Raw genomic sequence first — 24,114 nt, 5'->3', positions numbered from 1 at the left:
CCCTCTATTGCAGCCGTTCTGAAAGCATTGAATATGTATATTATTTCGATGCAGTATACTTCTCAGTTCAGCAACCTTCCACAAAAGTCAACAACTGATCAATAATCAGAGTTAACAATCATCGTTATCAACTTCTTAAGTCAATGCCCTGTCACAATAGACCTGTCTCTTTTTATTGCTACTGCAAGATAGCGTACGGCGTCAAATACATTTCTTGCTCTTGGGCGCCCTCTTTTATTCTTCCCGACCACGTTAACTTCGAATTCTGTTTGCAATGGCTGATTATGCCTTAATGCATGACCAGTTAGTCCAGCCCTACTTTTTCCTTTTGTTTTATAAAGCAAATCTATTTTCTTCCAATCCTTCTAAAACTTCGCGCAACATCTTCAGGTAACAGCGTAGCATTTGACCTGAAGATGTTAAGTTGTAATTAAACCTAGGTTGCAATCAAAATACTCTTTTTGGAAAAGCAAAATGTCTTCTTTCATCCACTTTGTCATTTTTGAACAATTCTATTTCCATTTTTGTCTTTAATCACACTTGTTCTGGTTCTACGCTTTAGCTGCTGTGATCTGATTGTCCATTGTGTTTTTACCGATATTTTCCTCTCCAAGTCCTCTTCTATTTCCTCAGTTCTTTGTTTCATCCAGTTTTCTCTTCAGTCTCGGTTTTGAGTGATCAGGTCGTTTATCTTTTTTTAATTCTCTTCTCCTTTATACAGTGAGATCTAATAATTTGGTGGTCACACGTGATTTCATCCATGGATGTTAGCGATAATCAGGTAAAAAGGGGTGGGTTCTACATCTACATCTACTTAATACCCCGCAAGCCGCCGCAAGGGCGTGTGGCGGGGGGTGTTAGGACACCACCCGTAATTTAGAAAAGAAAAAGAAAAAAAAAACCGCATGCAATAACCACAAAATCATATATCCACAAAAAAAACATGGCATACATTCATGCATGAACACTTACACCCCACACACATGCAAACACTCAATCTACATCTTACATACACATGCACCTGAAAGTATACCTAACAGCTTTGCAGTGTTTAACTTTGCTCCGCTTTGGTTCATGTGTCGCAGGACCTTATAAAAAGAATGGTGAAATAAGGCTAAAATGGACAAGCCTATTAGAAAGGCGGACCCTGGTGGACATCGCCCCTCTTCGCCCGCAGTTTGACGTCGCATATCTTGATCGCCTTCTTAAGAGAGAGAGAGAAAGGCAACCCTTCCCATTCGCCCATTCAAGTTTCCCACTCGGAAAAGTGGGGCTGGCCTATCGCCTTCCTTCCCCGCGCCCTGCTGCTCACTTTGCGGCGGATGAGGGGCGCCTTCCTGCCCCAAAGCAATCCTCCCTATTCCATTTCCCCGAAGAGGAAAAGTCACCGGAAAGACTCAGGGACCTACGTGAACCAATCGTGGTGCGAGCTCAAAATCTCTCTCTCTCGAAGAACGTGCTGCCCCAGCGTGCGTCACCCGAGCCGATGGACCACCTGGTAAAAAATAAGAAAAACGCTCTGCGCCTCACCGCGAGATGGATGACTTCGTTTCGGACGGGGAAAGAGGGACGGGAGTTCCCGCTGTCGTCCGGAGGACCGGTTTCTGGGCGAAACGGTCCTCTTTTCTGCGTGCCCACGTGTGACCCTCCCCGGCCCCTCTCGTTTGATTTCGCGCATCCCCGACCAGTGGGGAGCGGGCGTACGTGGGCTTCGTCATTCATTCGCGTCCTCGAACATCTGACGCATGATGCATTACACCTGTGCCTCCCCACTGGGGAAGGATTGATCGAGCCTATGTGGACTCCTTTGAGTCTTGGCCGTGCCATTCTTTGGTACATCTACATCTATTTAATACTCCGCTTGGCGCCACAAGGGCGTGTGGCGGGGGGTGTTAGGACAACACCCGTAATTGAGAAAGAAAAAAACCGCATGCAAAAGCCACAATTTTCTGCTATCCTCAAACAAAACATTGCATACACACATACACCCCACACACTTTCAAACACACAAACTACCAACTAATATACACATGCACCTACAAATACACCTAATATCTTCTTTGCAATGTCTAATTTTGTTCCAACTTACAAATTCAATGTTTTCAATGTTTCTGAAGGGACTTCGGAGTCTTACTATTATGATTTCTGATTGTTCGGGGGAAAGAATGAGTATTTGTATCTATCTGTACTGGAATCTATCTCCCTGGTAATCTTGATATTCAATTTTGAATCTAAAGGGTTTTCCAGCAATCCATCGCATGGTGTGGGGGTGATTACCCAATAGGTATGCAGCAACTAGCAAAAGTTTAAACTGCTATTTTTCATACTAGGCGAGTCATGATTACATGTATAATAAGATGGGAATAGAAAACTTTTGACTACCAAGTCCAATGATTAAGGCAATTCCAAGGCGATTTTTTTACAATGTTTCTCTTACCTTATCGTTTGCCGGAAGTATTGCATTTCAATCCTGTCACTTCTCTAGCTCACCTTTCTCCTCTTATGGTCATGGTCCCTCCTGCCGTGGTACGGGGTACTACGTTTTGTCACCGATGAGACTTTTTCGAAATTACTACATTTACTTCAGTTTTTTGCTCAACATCTACTCAATACCCCGCAAGCCGCCGCAAGGGCGTGTGGGGGAGGGGTTGTTAGGACACCACCCGTAATTAAGAAAGAAAGAAAAAAAAAAATCGCACGCAAAAGCCACAAATTTATACTATCCACAAACAAAACATGGTATACCTTCATGCAAGAACACTTATACCGAACACACGTGCAATCTAGTGTACTTAAACCCTCTGTTTGTGAGGGTGATCCATTCTAGTTATTCCGACTGTGTGATCATGCTAGGTAGATCATCTTAACATCAATATTTGCATCTATGTAATTTTCTGCGAGCTACCACAAGCATCGATGCTGGGGTATATTAAGGCGCCAGTGCCTATGATGTTAATGCGGGCAATTGCGAAGTTTTTTTATTGGAATTGAGGAATAAATTAGGTTTACAGATTGGATTTGTTGTGGTTGGTACATAACCTTGGTTTTGTTGTGTTCGGGAAGCACGAGAAGGAAGAATCAATATTTCAATCTGTGTGTAATGGAGTTCAATCATTTTACGTTAATCTGGGTGGTATCAATCAATGGGAAGAGTGTTGGGTCCTGTTACAGGGTTGGAAACATGTAAAACCACCTCAAAATGTCCTGGAAATAAAAGAAATGACCTGCAATTTTTGGACTATTGCGGGGAGGATGTGATTTTTGCTTATTTATCTGCAAATTAACTTCGGATGCAGTACTACGAGTGCCGCCCCTTAATAACCTAAAACCATTTCCAACCCCTCCCCCATCTTACAAATTTATCGACACTATCATTATAATATTAAACAAGTATCTTTTTCAAAGAAAAGAACACATTTGGGTTTGACGAAATCTATTTTCACTACCACTATCTACTTATATCTTCAATTGCGCGTTTGTAGAGGAAAAAGTACATTGACATGAACGGCGGTGTACTTTTATTTCAGTTGAATCGAAATATGTGTATCGAAATTAAATAAACGATACAAAACCTTTTTAACTGTTTGATAAATGCTTAAATAATTCCGAAGCGACAGTTTCATCTGTGAGCATTTGCACAATGTGCAAATTTGGTTTGGTGCTCAAGGATAATTAAAAGTCTTTTTTATATAAAAATGTCTGAAATTATGCAAAAATAAACCTTAACATAAGATTCCTTCTGAATCCTCCCTCCCGCTTAGAAACCCCGCGAGGAAACATAATGAAATGGCACACTTCCCGTTACTACGAGAAGCTCTGCGTAATTCATGAACGGCCCCGTCTCTTCCCTCCCACACGCCCTTTGCATTCCCCGCATCCATAATACCTGCCGGCGTTGATCAAAGCTTCAGTTAAAGCACTTGGCCCACCTTCACTTATGTTTATTTAACATACAGATGTCTTTTACCATATAAATAAACTTTTTTCCATTTAAACTGAGTACATATTTAATTTATTTTGATGAATAATTGGTTCTCATTAGAATCTGGACTACATTTTATATGAGGCAGAGTTTTTATTATGGTTTCATGAGTTCTTCGGTTATCTGCATTATAAGTTCGGGAAACACAACTTGAAAAAATTGCCAATCCTGGTCTGGGAAACGAGGAATTGTGTCCTTGAATATTTGTAGATACCTCGTACATTAATCCCCTCATGGTCACCGGTAAACTCGTGAGCACCGTGCTTTTCAAAAGTGCTCCGTGCCTTTTTCATGGTCTCGCCTGCCCTATTTGTGTGACAAGGGCCTTCCATCCTAATTTCATCGATAAATAGCCACATCTATTTACACACCATGACGATTTTTTTAGCAATCCATAAATCACTAATTGTACCTCGACATAATGTATGTAGAATGCGTTTAGTGAGTACACCGTCCCATCTCAAAATGCGGTGCTAAGCTAGAAGTACGTATAGCATTTGATGTTCCAGTCATATTCATCGCCTTGACAATTTTACTGTCGATTTTTAAGACTACAGTTTTTTTAACTTATCATCTTGCCAATCCATTTATCTTTGCGATACCTTGCGATTGCTTTCCTAATATTTCACATCCTTTTTCACCTGCTTAGAATTTGTGCACTCCATGCTAGACGCCCTTTAGATGGGTCTGGGGATAGAATGTAGATGTTTTCCAGTGGAAAGTTCATGCTTGTAAAAACAATGTGACAATGGCGCAATAGTAATGCTGACAAAACGAAATGTCCCACAAATTTCGGTACTCTTATTATGCTGAGGCGTATCTTTGTAAATGCATTCAAGTGTCGGCACATCGGGATTTGATCAGCAACGCAATACAGCCAAAGGAAATTTCCAAACATTACGTCACGTTTGTTTTCCTTTCCGAATCCTCTTTACCTAATATCACATCTAGTTTCAAATTTTGATTTCCCCCCTTCCCCTACCAACATTGTGTCACCCTTAACCCTAACGTAAACTTTTCCAAGGTTGAATATATATTATCAATATGCATATGTATCACTCTTTAACTTACCTATTTATTGAGTTTTTTAAGTGTTTGCCGTGCAAAGTTTGGGGGCCTTGCCTCATGACGTCACTTTGCCTGGCTCCATCCGTTGCCACGCGTCGACCTCTACCCGATCCGCCTATTCGGGCATGACATAATTTATGGGCAGCTTCTGGGTCCGCAATCTAATTTTCGTTTGAATCTCAGTGCAAACTAGGCTCCGCAAACATCAATGAATTGTGTCGAGGTTTTTCAGAGCGATAAGACTTCCTCGCCTTGGTTTCAAGGAACCGGGGATATCCCTTTTGGTCTTGTTCTGCGATCTTCGCGCATGGAAATTGCTCTCATGTGCAACTATTAACTGATTCTAAATATATTATTTAACATGAAAGAAGTAACTTTCTGTTATATGATGAAACTATTCTAAATGAAAGAAGTAATTTCACGCGAACTTTATTAAAATATGGACCTAGATTTCGACGTTGGATGTAATCATTAGGTAGTTTCTACAGAATGCAACCTATTATATATACCTTCATATTATTATTACCTTTTTATTATTATTTATAGTTTACAGTTTAAGGTAGAATTTGGTTAACACACTGATCCCTCCAAAAAGAGTTCCCTCCAGAAAGACACAAAACCTCGCACTAAATTAAACTGTTCTTCAATTATGAATACATTCTATCTTCCTTCATTTTGTCCAACATCCTTATCCTATTCCTGTCCCTTCATAACTTGCCTTACGTTCTCCCCTCTATCACAGTCTTCAGCATCCCGTCGTCAATCAAAACACACTGCATCCGTCTTTCCTGCCTCCTTTGGATTTCTCCCAACAAACCTTTCTCCTCCCCTTTCATCACGTTTAGTACTTATTCTTTGGTTTTCTTTTTCGTTCATTCCGCCTTCTACATACCCACATTCCAAAAGTCCCCAATCCACGCTTATCATCTTGATTCAACGACCGCGTTTCTGCACCGTAGAAATTACGCTTCCAAACAAAATTTGCACTAGTCATTTCTTAACATCTTTACTCAACGTTCCTGTCATAAAGTCCCTTCTCCTTGCGAAAACTTCTTTGCCTTACGCAATTCTTCTTCTAATGCACGCACTGCATAGACACAATCTTGGTCCAAAATACTTTCGAGATCCGTAAACTATTCCACCTGCTATAGTTTTTGCCATCCTATTTTAACGTTTAACTAAGCCTTTCTCATTCTCAGAAAATTTATTAGCCTTTGTTTTGTTTCCCTTAATTTTCATCCCATACCTGTCGTACTGATTTTCTAATGCGCTCAGAAATGATTGTTATCCCTTGGCTGACTGAATAATTAAAGCTTGATCCTCCTCAAACCGAACAGATATTATGAATTCCCCGCCAAATTTCATTCCTTTCTCCAACTCTTCCCTTGCCTCTTCTACCATTTCCTCCTCGCACAATTATAAAAGCACAGGTCATAACGGCCACCCCTGTCTTACCCCTCTTGCTATCACTGCCCATTTCGGTCTCTTGATCCGCTACAAGAACCGGAGCTCTCCGAGAACTGTACAGGTTGCGGATAACTCACCCATATTTCCAATCAACACGTATGTTTTCTATTGTGGTCATTTATTTTATCCAATTCACTCTATCCAATGCCTTCTCGAAATCTGCGAAACAAACAAATATATCCTGATTGTACTCAATGATCCTTTGTATAAGTGACCTCATTACTGCTATGACATCACACGTACCTCAGCCTCTTGCATCCAACCCCTCAATTACCCAAACAGATCGTCCCCGAAGTAATCATTTGCCCTCCTCTCCATCAACTTATTGATGATCCACAGTACCACTTTAACTGCGTGAGAAATCAAACTTATTGTAAAATTGCCGGGAACGTGGCAGTCGAGTGGGTAGAGCGTTGGACAGCTGACCGGAGGGTCCGGGTTCGATTCGTGGGGACGCCTCTGGGACCCTCAGCTCCACTCTCAGCTGAGGTGCAAGCAAGTGGTGTGCATTAGAAATGTCGACGGGATTACTCCTGGTTTTTTTTGTGATCAAGAGACGACTCGGATCAACCCCTTCGCTTTCAGATGTAAAGGTTATTTTCCTGGACCCTTGCATGGCTCTATCAGGGGAATCTATTGCAGTGTAGTAGTTGCTGTTAGTTTTACGTAAAATGCACCATAGGAGCATACAAATACAGGGATAATAAAGGGTTATGTGGCACTAGAAAGTGAGAAAATATTGATATTTAACACGAAAGGTCTCGTCCAGCGCTATTCCGTCGAGGGACGAGTGGTTCATTTTGTTACAATTTGCACTAAGGATCCAGAGACTATGAAATGAAGTACGGGCGGGATTGATATGAGTGACCGATTATGAGAAAACGTCACGCAATCGGGAATCAATAGGGATTAAGTATATATTAGAAGAACATGTGGGTCTGCCTCAAAGTGAATTCATTTTTCGAAACGTGTATTGACTTTAGGTACTTAGGCGAAAGAGTGTTGTAATTTATCACTTCTTATGCCATAATTGGCGGAATGTGCAGCAAGTCCCTGGGGCTCTTTGGAGAAAGTTTTCTTTGAGGAGCTACTAGGCTCAAAATTAATGCACACGTGCTTGTAGACCACAAACAAAATGACCTTCAGAATCACTCCTGGTGGCATGTGGAAGTAACATTCCCCCTCAACACGCATGCACAGGTGTTTGAGGTCGTTACATCCATCTAGTGTATTTTGAGAAAAGGAAGTATGGAGACGTGTTCTAGTGCTATGTCAACGCGAGTTAAACAACGTGCTGTTATCGAATTTATAACTGCTGAAAAAGTGAATCCTACTGAGATTCATCGTCGTTTAAAGACTGTCTATGGCGACAATGCTATTGATAGGTGTTCTGTGAATCGATCGTAGATAAACTCAAAAGAAGATCCTCTTGCTTTAAAAAAGTTGACATGAAATTAAGTAATCGTTTTATATGAATTTAGATGCAATAAAAAATATTTTAATATAAAAGCCATAGTTACAGACCGGCAATATCTCGGAAGTCAGAAAACAACCAAAAGTGTTACTTAGGTATGAGGAAAGTTGAATGGATGGAATGGAAGTCAATCCACTCATGAAGAGAGGAAGCCGGGGACTAAGTAAGACTGTACGAAATAAAGAGGGCATTCGGGGTTATTGATGACACTGAGAAAATGATTAAAATCCGACGCAACATCAGGAGATGAGACCACTCTAATCAAATAGGAGGGAAAATTCTCATTATTTGCTAGATTTAATCGGTTCGTTTTCCCTTTGAATTTTTCGCATTCACGAGAAGTCACGGATAAATATACCGGCATTAAAGATAAAACGTGAATATTTGATGACCACTCATCGGGGTCAACCATGGTTGTAATGACAATACATAAACCAAATATTCTACATGTATGGCTGGTGCCCAAACACCCCCGACACACGTCCATACGGCGGATTGCGGTGCACGTATTGTGCATGCGTCGATGATTTTATTGCAAGCTCAACTTTGCGAACTTTCAGCTCGAAGACTGAAAATGAAATCGAAAGGAATTTTCCACGGAAAATTTATTTATTACGGTGTAACTATCGGTACCCTCGCATAGGCTACATATACAGGTAAGAAGGTTTACATAGGACTTGGAGGTATGCATTTTGGTAAAATTAGGGTAAATATTTGCCCCTCTTTTTGTCAAAGTTTCGCCAATATGTAGACCTTCATGTCCTGCAGAAAACTTCGTGCCTGAATATTTCAACTATGACGAAACCGGTCGTGTCGAATTTTTAATGCAAACTTTTTATGATCACTCTCGTCGTAACAAGCTGTCCAAAGGTTGAGTTTGACCAGGGAGGATGATTAGAGCGCTCATCTCACTGAACTCTCCAGCGTGTGAAATTCACACATTCAGGGTAGTGCCAATTCTTCTTCCTACCCGGTTTCCCAGGAAGATATGGTACCAGGAATATCACAGCTCGGGTGGCGCTGAGTGTACTACTCGGATTTCACCCCAGACACTACGATTTCTATGCTCAGTAGGCTGTCAAAGTCACTATATGAGCACTCCATAAAAGAAAATCAATAATAACTGACGAATGCATAGGACACGGATGGCAGGCGTCTTGGTAGACCAGTTGGCAGAGTTGGAGATAGGTAGGACCGGAGGGTTCGGGTTTGAATTCCTGGTGTCGCCTCTGGGCACCTTCAGCTTACATACAATAATGGTACTCCGCAACAAACCCACCGCTAGGGTGTGTGGCAGGGGTGATTAAACACCAGACTACTTTTGACGCCTTTTTAATCCCCCCTCCCCCTCAGCGCGGTCGGATAACGTTATTTTGATCCCTTAATCATTCGTGGGAAAAATGTCTTCGTCTCTTAATCTCTAATATTATTTACATCATATCTCCTACCGCAGTAGTTGGGGGGCTAAAAATGCTCTTTCAACATTCACCCCAACCTAGCGTCGGGTATCAGATCTTTCTAGGAATACACCAGCGACACAGGGCAAAGGAAGGGACTGTCTCCCCCCCCGACCCTAATGTGCGAATTTCACACTCCGCATAGGACATAGTAAGAGAAGCCCTAGCCACCACCATCAACTATCAAAACAACCCACGGGTTGATTACTGCAGCAGGTCTAGTGTAGTATAGTTAGGAACATGTAAGTCACATATTCCTAACTGCCCCCCCAACTGACTTAATGGCTGGCGTCTTACATCCATAGCTACTTAATTCCCCGCAAGCCGCCGCAAGGGCGTGTGGCGGGGGGTGTTAGGGCACCACCCGTAATTAAGAAAAAAAACCGCATGCAAAAGCCACAAATGTATACGGTCCAGAAACATAGGGAGAACGGGGAAGACCAGAGGTAGCGTGTCTATCTGGCGTGTCGCTGGTTCCATTCCCGTGACCGACGGAAATTTTTCAGTTTTTTTATTATTTTTTTTATTTACACAATTACGTTGCAATTAGGCAAATTTCCTGGTGGCAACGGTCACGTTAGGTCAAAGATAATTCTAACAACGAAAGTTACATACGAACACATAAAAACAGATAAGAGACAAAATATTTTTACATAATGACACTTCCACATCACATACAAACAAACTTCCACATCACATACAAAATGCCGTCCACATCACATACAAACAATATTTTTTTAACTACAATGAAGTTTATTACCCAGTGGCTGCTTTACATTTCAACTTAAAACTTCTAAAATTGGATGGAAAGGGCTCAAACAAACCTCCAGGCAGCTGGTTCCAATCAATTATAGTTCTATTTAAAAAAGAGTATTTTTTCTTATTTGTTTTTTGAGTCCTTATTTTCATTTTAATGGTGTAAACGGAACGAGGTAATTACACATTAACAGAACAAATACGACCCTACGATGTTATACCATAACGAAACCTAGGTCGTAAATAGAAAATTTTCTGTGTGGAAAATCCAGGGTGTTTAATTTCAATTGCAAGATAAAGATTTTCCACCAAGTCACGCCAGAAACTGTTTTATTTATTCAATGTGCAGCCAGTAAAGTGGTTACTAATTGTGTGTATGGTAGTTTTAATGCGTGTGACGGATTTTTCTTGAATTTTGTTCCGGTCACCCCCTTCCACTTGCCCTATAAGTGGATAACAGGGTGTTTGTTGACGTATTGGATTAGAAGTAGTATGGCTGGTGACCCAACACCCTCTGCCGCACACCCTTGCGACGGCTTGCGGGGCTGTGTGCAGACGCACGAGACATGTATCGTAGATGAAGCGGGCTTGGCGTCTTAATATCCGCCGCCTCGCGACCAATCGCAGGGTGTGAGGAAATGAACACCTCTTTTTCATATGTTTATCTGTTATTTTTGAAACAGCCGCATATTTCAATGAGGCCCCGTGGATTATTCCCCCTCTTGTGTGCATGTGAGAAAGGCGTGGCCATGATTACTTGCAGAAGGTTGCACACTGAAGAAGATGCATTGAGATAACCAATTCTTTCCCCTCCCGTTACGTTATTTTTTGTTGGCATCAATTATACAAATAGTCGAATTCAAATAAAGATTACATTGATAAAGACAGATAAACAATAATAACATTATAGTTTATCAAATGCGCCAGCAACGCAATGAAGGCCAGAATGGTCGTGAGGTATTTAATATTTATGTGGAAGTGCAAAGTTTCTTTTTTACCCTCATCACTCTTTTACTCTCGAAAAAGACATTGAGTATTGTTTTCACTTTTGATTTGCTAATTCTTGTCTTTTTGGGCTTGGGGGACTGGTCGGTGTGCCACTCGGAGCTTTGGTGTTTTGTTTCTGGGCGATATTCAAAAACCCAGGTTTCATCACCAGTGATGACGTCATCCAAATAATCAGGTTCATTTTCAATACGTTTCAAAAGTTCACTTGAAATTTCCTCACGGTTGATCTTTCGTTAAATGTAATGAATGTACGAGGCATGCTCATAAAGTAAGGGCCGTTTGGTCACAGGAAAGAACATACTCATATGAAACGCATTTTATTGGCACTTTTAGTTAGCTACAAACCTACTTCACTTCTCTACATAATTCACGTTCACTTAAAAACATTTTCCGTATCGCTGCACCAGCTTCTTTAACACCTCTGCAGTAGACGCTCGGCGCCTGAGAGTTGAACCAATTGACAACGCTATTCTTGAGTCCCTCTTTGGTTTCGAAAAGTTGTCCACCGAGCCACTGTTTCAAGTGCAAGGAGAGGAAGTGGTCGCTAGATGCAAGGTCAGGACTGTACGGCGGGTGGTCAAAAACTCTCGTCCACTGGACATTCTTTGCTCTTTGTGGTGGTCGGTGAGCATTTTCGATGCCCACCTTGCACACAATTTGTGGTATTCGAGGTTTTCCGTGACAATATTGTAGACAGTAGTGCGTACAAGTCGAGGAAATAGTTCAGCCAGGCCATTAATCGTCAATCGACGCTCACATCGCAGTTTTTTTTCCACTTGCGAAACAATTTCATCGGTCAGAATACTGGGCCTGCCACTTCGCTCTTCGTCGCGGACATTTGTTCGTCCATTTTTAAAATCACGGCACCATTGTCTAATCTTTCCTTCACTTCACTCATAACTGTAGATCCATAAACTAGGCATAACTTCCGATGAATTTTAGCGTCCGACAATTCTTTTGCATGCGAGAATCGTATGACAGAACAACGCACTTCACAGCTGGCGGGATGAAACTATTGTCGCGAACAATGTTGTTTGCATGCACGGACAAGCAAACGACTTCTGAAACAAAAGAAATGCTGCTATAGCGTCCTAATGAACCAGTAGGTGGCGCTGCAGGAGTCAACCTGTATTCTAAAGTGTCAATATTTAAATATATGCATATTACTTTATGAATATGCCTCGTATGTTAAACCTAATGATGTCTCAGTCAAGCCGAAACGGGTTGCGAGATAACGTAAATTTGAAATTGGAAAAAATGCTAAGTTAATTACCCTTCAAAGAATAAATATTCTCTAAAGCTAGTTATTTTTCAAAATCTCATGTTATCATTGCAGATCAGTTAATATGTTAGTCTCGTCTGTTCAGTGAGGAATGGGCGGAGGGATGCAACTAAGTGAGTGCACCCCCTCCCTTGCACGTCTCCTCCCGCCTACGCGGGTGCGGGAGTCCAGTTATGCATCCACCTCGATCCGTTTCGCACCTCCACCCGCCGGCGTTACTCATCCCTCCCGCCCGCATCGACTCCACCCACCGCTCGCTCTCCGTGGAGGAGGAATGGAGTCGCCTCACCCTCGGGCGAAACGTCGTCGTCATTAGCGAAATCAACCCCCCCCCCCCCCGGTCCCTGCGGCCGGATGGCTGTGAGCGAGAGCGCGCTCGCGCGTGATTCATCGCCTTTCCAGAGTATTCCGTGGCGTGATCGGGGTGAATCAGAGGCCGTTGCTCTCCTCACTCACCCACCTCCCTCCCCCCTCTCCCTCCGCTCGTGCCCTCCTCGTGCTTCGAAGTCGCCACTCATCGTCCGCGACTCCTCCGCAGAGTGATTTGCACGGAGCGCCAACACCATCCACCCATCGGTCTTACTTAACCCCATCGCTCATGACGACGAAGAGTACTCGCGATGGATTTCTCTCTCAGAACGGCATTTTTGTCCTCTCGCAATGAAAAACGAGCAGCGACTCCGAACTTATACACCCTTTTTTATCGAGAGATCGGTCGCAGGGCAAGGGCCCTTCCCTCGATCATAAAAAATATTTTATATTTCACGCATCCCCGCGCTATGTAAAAAAATGTTCCAATGACGCGGTTTTTCTAGACTTAAAAAAAAAACTTTCGACCAAGTGTCTCATTGCAAATCACTCACAAAGCTAGAAGTCAATGTCATAGACAAAGATATTCTAGGGTTGATTAAAGACTTCTTGAATGGTCGCGTGATAGTCATCGTTAGTGCAGGCTCTAATGCAGTGGAAGTTACTCCAGGTGTTCCCTTGGGAAGTGTTATCGGGTCCCTTTTGTTCCTTTTTTACGTTAAGGATATTAACTCCCTGATTAACTAGTAAGATATGCTTATTTGCCGACGACGCAGTGGTTTACACAGATACTACATACGTATCCGTAATCCTGAGGTTAAAGTAGCTTCAGTAAATGACTTTTAATGCTGGGCAAACGTTTGTGTGACACTTGGAAATTGGAATAAAACTTAAAAAAAAGTGCGTAGGGATACATTTTTGGAATTGGAGCAGTTCTCTCCCGAGCCCCCACAACATCAGGAATACCGAAATAGGAAGTGTAGACTCGATTAAATACTTCGGCGTAATCTTCCCTCACGACCTCCCCGGGGCGAAACATGTTTGGGGATATGTGGAAAAACTAACAAAAGGTTCCTTCAGCTATTTTCCATCTTCCACAGTAATTCTTAGAAATTTCATTGTGATCATCAACTGTTCCCTCTATTTTTATTGGTAAATCCATATATTTAATTTTATAGTCTATTTCGGTAGCGCCACATCATTCGAACAATCACTGTACTACGTCGCAGTTAATACGCGACTGGTACAACAGAAAACTGGCATTCTAGAGGTCAGTGTTGAAAAGGTAAGTTTTCTGTGTAGATATTCTTCTTGGGTCTTCCACCGGGTGATAGTCACCATTCTGGACGACGTTTCGATGTCCACTGAGTCAAGCATGGATCGAAACGTCGCCCAGAATGGGGACTCTCACCCGGTGGAAGACATGAGAAGAATTTCTATACTAAATACGCCAGGAATGCACACTATAAGCTACTACTATTACAATAAGTTTTCCTCTGATAACATTACGCGTATATCTAAATTTATGCCATATTATTTTCCCTTAAATCTATATGTCCACAGTAAGTAATTGGGTTTTTTGTATTGGTTCGAAATATTTTAATGAGTTTCTGGGATTCCAGTGACCTTTCAGTTTAGAGGCCCTAGATTCAATTTTTAGGGGATGCTAGTATTTGATAATTGTGCTTAATTCCATGAGTAACCGAGGAGTACACATCCATTCTAGTTGCGTTTAGATAGCATGAAGTTGAGCACTCGGCATTAGGAAAGGCTTGGATTACTTGGTCTGGGTTACTTTTGGTATTTCCCTAACCTTCCTCACCACCGTTAGCAAGTCGATTGCTTGACCAAGTTTCCCTCCTGCCTCATTGATTCAAGTATCTCACCTCCCTTCCGAAAAACGGTTGTTCCTCGATTCCGTGAAGTATACTCTTTGAAAGCTTGGTAGCAGTAGGCTGTTATTTGAGTGGAAATAAGAATATAAAGGCTGACATGAATAAACAGATTGGTTTCTTGGCATTGTGTCAGAGACCTGATGGCGTTGTTGGCTTTCCATTGGAATTTACCGGTCGTATTAGCAGCGTAATGCGTTGGAACCCCTCACTCGCCCTTCTTATTTTCCAATTTCTTTTCTGGGAAATTGATGGGACTTGATTTCTTTCATCGAATCGAATCATTCCGCTTCGTCTTAAGACTTCGCACTAAAGCCTTAATCGCATCCTGGTTGTTCCGGCTGAATTCATTTGACGTCAGACGAAAAAATGAGCGATCGATTTGTTTAGGAAAAGAGATGTGGATATTCCAAAGAAACTGCGGGAGATGCCGCAACAGTAACTTTTAACGGAGTCATCCGCTAATGTGCATTTCCCAGTCAAGGCGAATGATTTTGAAACTCTGAAATTGTTGCATTGAGATGACAATATTCTAATTCGTTGATCCAGTTACTTTCGGTGAATATGAGGGCTCATTGAGTATTAGTTATTCTTGGTAGCCACTTGAGATACGAAGAGAAGAAGCGAGACTTAGACTTTTAGAAAGGTTCAGAACAAACGAGTTAAACTCTGAAACTAAAGGAATCATAAAGGCCCCACATACTACTTAGGTAGATCAGACCACAAAGGTAAAATAAGGGAGATAGATTCCAGTACAGAAAGATACAAATACTCATTCTTTCCCCGAGCAATCAGGAATCATAATAGTAAGAAAGCGAAGTCATTTTAGAAACATTAAAAACATTTAATTTACAAGTCGGAACAAAATTTAACATTGAAAAGACATCAGGTATACTTGTAGGTGCATGTGTATGTTAGATGGCAGTTTGAGTGTTTGCATGTGTGGTGTGTTTAAGGGCTTTTGCATGAAAATATACCATGTTTTGTTTGTGGATGGTATAAATTTGTTACTTTGTCAAGTGATTTTTTTTCTTTTTACGGCTGGTGACCTAACACCCCCCCCCCTTCGGGCGGTTTGCGGGGTATTTCGTAGATGTAGATGTATTTGCATGCGTGTAAAATGAAAGGATTTTGGCATGAATGTATACGCAACTGTGGGTATAGGTTTGCATGTATGTGTTGATTTGGCATGTAGTTTCGTTCCCCTTTACAGGTGGTGATCTATCACCCACCGCCACACGCCCTTGCGGCGGCTTGCGGGGTATTATGTAGAAGTAGATTAGTTAACTCTCGTGAAATCCGTCGAAGCGTGGGAATTCTCCATGTCCAGCGGTGAATTCCGGTGGTGGTTGGAGATCATCACCTTAACTCTAAATCCAGCATTCTGCCAAATGCATTCTCAGATGTGACTGCAAATTCTCGCCAATATCTCACGCCATCTGAGTATTTTTGCCTCTATTTTTTATGCATTCCGTCCTTATGTTTTTAATGGGAAATCAGATAGTTTGTGCATTTTATTAGGTGCTATTTTCACCGATATTTTGGCATATAACGTGTTTTTCAATTGCCTTTACCTTTTATATATTATTTGAGTGCAGGTGGGAATCACAGAGGTATTGTATGAAATATTCTCACAGAAGCATCATTGAGTAGCTTCGGGAGGTGATCTGCACTATCCTTTCTTTGGACATCTTTGAATTCCATTTCCCTTTATGTAATTTGGGCCACTTGCGAACATTGTCGTAATCTCGGAACCCAGCTCCAATTCAACGAGAGTCTTGACGAGCAATGCAGCGCGATCGTTTGGCGCTATTCTTATCCGACTCCGACTGCAAATTCATATTTTTTTTAGCGGATTCGGATGCAATTATTTTCAACCAATGCGCACGGTCGTCGAATAAAAAAATATCGTAGTAAGAAATGACTCGGGACACATTCGTCTACCTTCAAATTTGCCGTTAGAATTCGCAGATATGTGAATCAAATCAAGGGCAGACCCGACTGTTGAAATCAGATCGATTGGCCCTATCATTCCTTTTCGCATTTTTTCCAAAACTCTCTGTGCACCTGCAGCTCCACCCAAGCTATGTGATTTTTCGGCTACCAGATCTTCCTGGGAAACCATAACCGGCACAGGGAAAGGAACTGGCCCCCTTACCCTGATGTGTGGATTTCACACGCCGTATAGAGCTTAGTACTGGGCGAACTCTACCATCACCTACCAAACCGACCTTCGGGTTGATTACCGTGTTTATGGTTTTCTTTTATTTCTCCGTTAACATGTCCCCTACGGTTTGTGTTTACTTTGCAAATACTCTTCTAAAAAATAACTTTATCTGATTGGCTACTAGTTTTGTCCATCACCCGAGGGAAAGGGTGTTCCAGTGCTTTTTCATGGTGTTTTTGTCTTAGACTTTGACTGATTAATCCCTCAGTCATAAACGCATAAGCATAAAACCACAAACACAGTAATCAACCCGAAGGTCGGTTTAGTAGGTGATGGTAGAGTTCACCCAGTACTAAGCACGACGGCGTGTGAAATTCAAACATCAGGGTAGGGGGGGCAGTTCCTTTCCCTGTGCCGGTTATGGTTTCCCAGGAAGATCTGGTACCCGAAAAATCACTTTTCATATGCTCAATTAATTAAGATTCAGTTAATTTCCGCCAAATTTCCCTTTACTTAGGCTCGTCTCCATAAAATTCTACCTTATTCAAATTTATCCACTTATTCCAAAATATCTGAGATATCGTTACCTTCCACGTCTATCATTGTTATCATATACTTTTGTAAATTGCATATCGCTACCACTGTGTAGCTCGAACTGATAAATAGAACTTGTTCAGGTGTAATGACTGTAGAAGGAAAAAATAAGTATCTTTTCTGATCCGTAACAAAGATAAGCGATCTATACACGTATACCTATATACGACACTTTGGGAATAGGTTTGCATGGATGTGTTGATTTTGCATGCGGTGTAGTTCTCTTTCTGGGTGGTGACCTAACCCCGCCACACACCCTTGTGGCGGCTTGCGGGGTTTTATGTAGATATAGATGCACTTTTATGGGTAGTCCACGAGGCAGAATCAGGTTTCGGACATTTATTGAAAAACTTATCGTGTTCCCTGTGGTCTTTCGAAATACCCTTGTTTCATACATATTTTCCTCTCCCTTTCTTGTACTTCTAACGTATCGGTCCGCATCATTGTGTTTTAGCTCAGATATTTCCAGATTTAATGTTAATATTACCATTTGGTGGTTTCATAATGTAGTACCTATAAAAGGTAAGGGAATCTCTGTTGTGCCTTTGCATGCATTCTTTTTTCTTCGCCTCCGCATCCGCATTCAGTCGCTGCCTTTTTGTTAAGTGCATAGTTTGTGCATAACTACTATCTGATTACAAGTGGATTATCTTCCCTCTGGTAGGCAAGAATACTATCCCAAGCATGACTGTTTCCCAAATTCTATAAAAGCAACGAGGGTTGGTTCATGCGTCTATATTCCGCAAGCCTCTTAAGAATTTTAGAATACAGGATGAAGATTCTCTCGCTCTTCATTCAATCAGATTATTTTCCTCTGATTATATAAATGCCGGTGATCATTCTTTTTTTTATAGTCGAATGAATATGCCACAATTTCGGAGTGTAAAAATCATTCACCTTGACCGGGATACGAACCGGGAATCTCTCGATGTCCGGCCGATTGCTTTAGCCAATTTTACTATCGAGACGCCCTCCTAAACTCCGAAATTTTTTCTCACAGAAATTGTTGCATTGTAATGAACATTTAGCGGATGACTCAGTATAAAGTTATTGTTACGGCTTCTCCCGTTATTTCTTGAAATTCGTATGGACATCTTCAATGTACGTCATACTTGATATTCACCCCTCTGTGCCATATTGTTTTTTGACGTGGAATAATTCGCTCCTCCGAAGTCATCACGTTTCGGTAAATGTTTCGAGAGAGTTTGCACTATATTGCGCTCCCTCTCTTCTTTTTTTATATTTTCCTAGAATTCGAGAGAAATGAAATACACTTTTAACAAGAAGTTCGTTATTTATGATTTCTACGCCACGTAGTTAAACTATTAAAAGTAGGTAAGCTGTTAAGAGGTGAGTAGGACCTTACCAAGGTATTATTTTATGCCATCCTCCCTTCATTATTCTCGTTCAACACTTGTGTTAGTTTTAATTAAATTCGAGAATACTGAGACTATCCTAAACTTGGACTTTTCTCACGGCCGTGGTAATCATTAGTAGAGTTAATATGTAGAAATACAAACACAACTGACTTTCTATTCAAATTATTTTTTTCGTTAATCGGATCAGCAATGTTGTACACTCGTTTCTCATCTTCTTACCAAAGCCTTTAAAAATGATTAAGTAATTATTTTGGAATTATTATACTCATCCGTCATGAACTAAGGTACTTGGAAAGTATGGTGTGCACCCATGCGAGAACATGTCAAGAATTTGCTTCAGTGGAGTTTTTTTCGTAGATTTCTCCACTGATGGGTTTATTACCCCCGGGGTGAATAGTAATGTATGACGTCAAGACGCAATTTGCTCTCGCATTATGCGTGGAATGTTGGGACCAAGTCTCTTCTGTTTCTCTGTTGATGGAGCATATGACCTCCATGAAGAGTCTTTGACACAAGATGAACGTGCATGCAAGCCATGACATTGGAAAAAAAGGAATCGGTGGAACGAACATATCCACGCTTTGCAAAGTTCAAACTACTCGGTATCTGGAACGTAGGCGTATCCTTCCCCATCACTTCTCTAGGCCTCGGTGAGGTATTCTTGTACATATATGTATGCCGTGTGTTTCAGTGTGCAACGTCATATGATTTGAAGAAAAAAAACGCCTATTTAATTAGTTTTAATCATTGCCTCCTGGTTCAATTGCCGATTCACACTCTTGGCAATGACCCTTAATCGCAATATTTAGACGTGTATTATGTTTCATCCTCTTAATTCAATTCTTTTCATTTTACTTTAAACAACAACGACTCTTTACCGTGAAATTTTTGAAATCCCCGATGACAGTCTACTTATCCCAGAGAGATGAAAAGTAATTACGAATAATAAGCCGACCCCGGTGGCGGAGGGGTAATTTCCTTGCCTGCCATTCGAAGGGTCGAGGGTTCGATTCCCGCCTGGGTGGGTTTTCCTCCATCTAGGGATTGGGTGTTTATAAATGTGGCCATTATTATCATTGATAATAGTCCGATGTAAAGGCCACAATGTGCTGTTAATGCTAATTAAATAAATAAATGAAGGAGTGGAATTGTAAAAGTATTCAACAATATGTAAAACAGTTCATGCTAGCTCGAAGACTGGAGTCTCTCGTCAGCTAGGCGTGCGTTGAGTTCTAAGTTTCGATTAAGGGCGTGTGTAGCTCAATTGTTATTGAAGCATATCAGGTTCATGATTTCCGGATTGACTACATCATTGTAAGTAGCTGTCGTATACTTTTTCAATCGAATCGTTACGCCGCTCAGGAGGTTCGTTTTCCTACAATTCTTTACATACATTCCTGTTTCCAAGAAGTGTTTCATCTTTCAATCAAACTCTCTCTCTCTGTCACACACAAACTTCCGCATATGTGCTTTTTAATGTCAGGGATTTTTTTTCCAAAATCAATGATTAAAGGATAAGTTGGCATCTGGAATAATATTTTCTCGCCACATTAAGACATCATTAATTCCCATCTCTTCCAGTCCGCTGCGGTGGCTCTAATTTCTCATGCGTTCGCGACTAAGATATTCCAACTTTAACGGGACGCACTTTTTTAGCCCAGACCTTCGTTAATTACTTCAATCATTAGTATATGAATGGAAATTCATCCATATTTTCTCCACATTTGCCACTGGACGACGGAGCATCTCCTCTGCAGATTTATCGGACCGGAATTCCCTTTCCAATAGCGCCTAAAGACACTTTTAGCACCTGAATGACTGAGCAACACGGAATACATTTATTTCTCACTCCTGACCTGAAAGTCATCCTCTCTCTCGTTGGTTTGTGTGTAGGCTTGAGACTTAAGCCTTCTCCTTCGCCGCCTTATATGGAAGCCCGACGCATAGGCGTTTTGCGAGCACGTTGTTGTCGATATGAAGTAGCACCTTATTGCTCATTTGTTTGATCAGAGAAGAGTTCAATGACTTAACCGTACTGCAATGTCATGCTGAGCGCATTTGCCTTTTATACATTACCCTTCCAGAAAGGTAAAAATGATTATGAAGATAAAATTATTGTAGCGATCTCAAATTTTCAAAACTTTCACGGATACCTTGGAGCACAAAAGGAAAGTAAATAGTTTTTACCATATTCATAAATCATTTAAATGATTGATGAAGCCAGTCAGTCCATTTATTTGGATTTGATTAATAGGGACCGAATGTTGTGAATCACATCGATTAGGTAAACTAAAAATGAAATGCGTCAACAGCACTGCGCAAGACTTAAAATTATTATTAAGGAGTCTACCGGTTAAGGTAGGTTTTTGATGGACCCAACTACCACATAAATATGTTGTGAATCCTAACAAAACACAATTTAGCAACCTAATCTACCTCAGGTCCCTCTTCATCTCTGAGTACTTTCTTCCTCCCTTCATCCCGTACAACACCCCTATTCTGTTTCTTCCCTTTCCTCGTTTGCCTAACATTCTCCCCTCTATTACAGTCTTCAACATCCCACTGCCGGTCAATACCCCCTTCATCCACTTTTCCTGCCTCCATAGGATTTCTCCCAACAAACCCCTCTCTTCGCCCACCATACCAAGCACTTCCTCGTTTGTTTTCTTCTCTGTCCATTTCACCTTCTCCATTCTTCTCCACACCCACATTTCAAAAGCCTCCAGTCTACTTCTATCCTCCTGCTTCAATGACCACGTTTCCGCGCCGTACATAGCTATGCTCCATATCAAAGTTTTTACGAGTCTTTTCTTAATATCCTTACTTAACGTCCCTATCATCAACTCCCTCCTCCTTGTGAAAGCCTCTTTGCCTAGCGTAATTCTTCTCCTTACGTCTCTACTACTTCGGCCGTGTTGGTCCAAAACACTACCGAGATACGTAAACTGTTCTACCTGCTCTAGTTTTTGCCCTCTTATTTTAATGTTTAGCTTAGCCTTTTTCTTTCAAGAAAATCGCATAACCTTTGTTTTATTAATATTGATTCTCATCCCATACCTGTTGCACTGAATTTCCAATTCACTAAGCAATGCTTGCAGCCCCTTGGCTGACTGACAAACTAAAGCTTGGTCATCAGCAAACCTCACTGATTTTACGAATTCTCCGCCCCCTTTCATTCTCATTTCTCCAGTTCTTCCCATGCCTCTTTAATCATTTCCTCTGCATACAGGTTGAACAGCAACGCTTATAGGGATATTTTGTATTCCGGTTTAAAAAGAAGATTTTATACAACTAAAGGAATAAATCATAATGTGTTTATAGCTTTCAATTTTATGGAACTTTTAATCGGTAAGAGAATGTCTCGGTATGTAAAAATTAAATTGCTGCAACTTCAATACCTGATTTTTAAATACGTGTACCTGAATATACATTTCAGGGGTTTTGAGCGTAGATTTAGATTGCTCATGATATTGGCTTGTTAAACGAGGGGTTGAATATTGAATCTAAAGACATCATAAAATCTTTGTGTTGGTGTCTATCCACATGAAACCCCTCAATCTGCCGCAAGGGCGTATGGTGGGGTGTCAGGTCATCTGCCATGCGTTCGCAACCACAATCGTGACACTCTACAAAAATATCAGTTCGATAATGCACTCGAACGCAAAAGAAGGTATCTATATGCAATGATATTTAATTACATGATATATTCAAATCATGCGGGAATAAATTTATAAATATGGATGCATAAAAAAATGCAGGATATCGACAAAACATAAACCCTACCGATACTAATTATCCCCTTCGCGCCTGCGGTCATACCTATTTTGATCTATAATGGTATGAGGAAAAAAATGTAATACCGATCCGTTCTAGTATCCATCTCCCTGATTTTACGTATTTCATTGCATGCATATTTACTTTAATTTTAGAGCTGCCTGTGCATTACATTTTTCAGAAAAAATATTGGACCCCCGTGAGAAAGTCAAGATACTACAGGTGAAGTTTTTATTGCTGGCTTTGTCTCATTTTGGTTTGAATTTAAGGATCTTTCTGCAGGGAAACTGCCATAAAAATAATTCTGCTTTCCAAAAGGTCATTTCAATTGGCTAGTATTCCAAAAACGTTGATGACATTTGATTGCATTAAGGTGGCATGAGAGACATCATCGTTGCTTTGACGTTGAGAGACCTCGTTCTCAAGATAAGTTTTATTAATCTTAAAAATTTTAATTTTTCTATTCAGGTCGACGTCATTAAATAATTCAAATTTCACTGAAAAATATGTGGCGGGTGTCGTTTTGAGTGAATTAATACTTCTGCGAAAAATTCAATCTCGTAATTACCAAAAATATTTTAGACGGGGATATTTGTATTTTTAAGCTTATATTTTCCTGCGAATGGGTGGTGTAATGGAAGAGCAAATATTAAATTGCCAAGAGAGAGAAAGGAACATATTTTCCATTTTCTTAAAAACACTTGTCAAATCGAATACTTGAGTGTTCCTAGCATTATTTGTGATATTTAATGATCTCCGAAATACGTGGCCAGAATATCTTCTCTTTCTTCACATAAAGACCGAATTATGCTTACAATTCATGTGACTTCCCGAGCAGGAATTAACAAGTTTACAAATAAAATAAGGTGCTGGAACGAAAGTTATTCAAGTGCTCGTTATATTATGGAACGAAGAGCGTAATTCACTTTAGGATTCAAGAATCCAAAATTGAACAGGGAGCTCAAGTTCATGGGCGTATATTTTTTGTGATCAGCCACGGCGATAGTCTAGCAGGCGAGAACATTTTTACATGAAATCTACGTGCGGTGTGTGGCTGGGGGTGATTCCATACTAGGCATGGAACATATTAATTATATGTAATCCATATTAACTATAAAAGAGAGTTGTGGTTTCCTTGGAATCACCTGATGATGATGCTAATGAATTGAAACCCGAATCGTGTCACTTTGTAAATGTGTTTCGTCAAGTTAGCCAACGATAAATTTAAATTAAATGTGAGCAACAGATATAGTCACAACGATTTCTGAGTGCAAAGAAGTTTTAGCGTCAAAAAGAGTTTCCACCACGCTAATGTAAAAATCAATTGAGTGGGAATTGCAAATTGAATACGTTTTTGATCTTATACAGGTTGCGTTCCTAAATTAATGCAGGTAAATTTCCCGCGCGGCTCTTATTGGTTGGAGTGAAATAAAACCATATTGAGTATGGGGGGGAAGCTAAACTTTGCCGCTAAACCGGTCTCAGTGATCTCCAAGCTGTGGAAA

This window comes from Hetaerina americana, unplaced genomic scaffold (genome assembly GCF_022747635.1).
Source record: "Hetaerina americana unplaced genomic scaffold, ioHetAmer1.1.p SCAF_8, whole genome shotgun sequence".
Classification (NCBI taxonomy): domain Eukaryota; kingdom Metazoa; phylum Arthropoda; class Insecta; order Odonata; family Calopterygidae; genus Hetaerina; species Hetaerina americana.
This window is presented reverse-complemented; position numbering follows the sequence as displayed.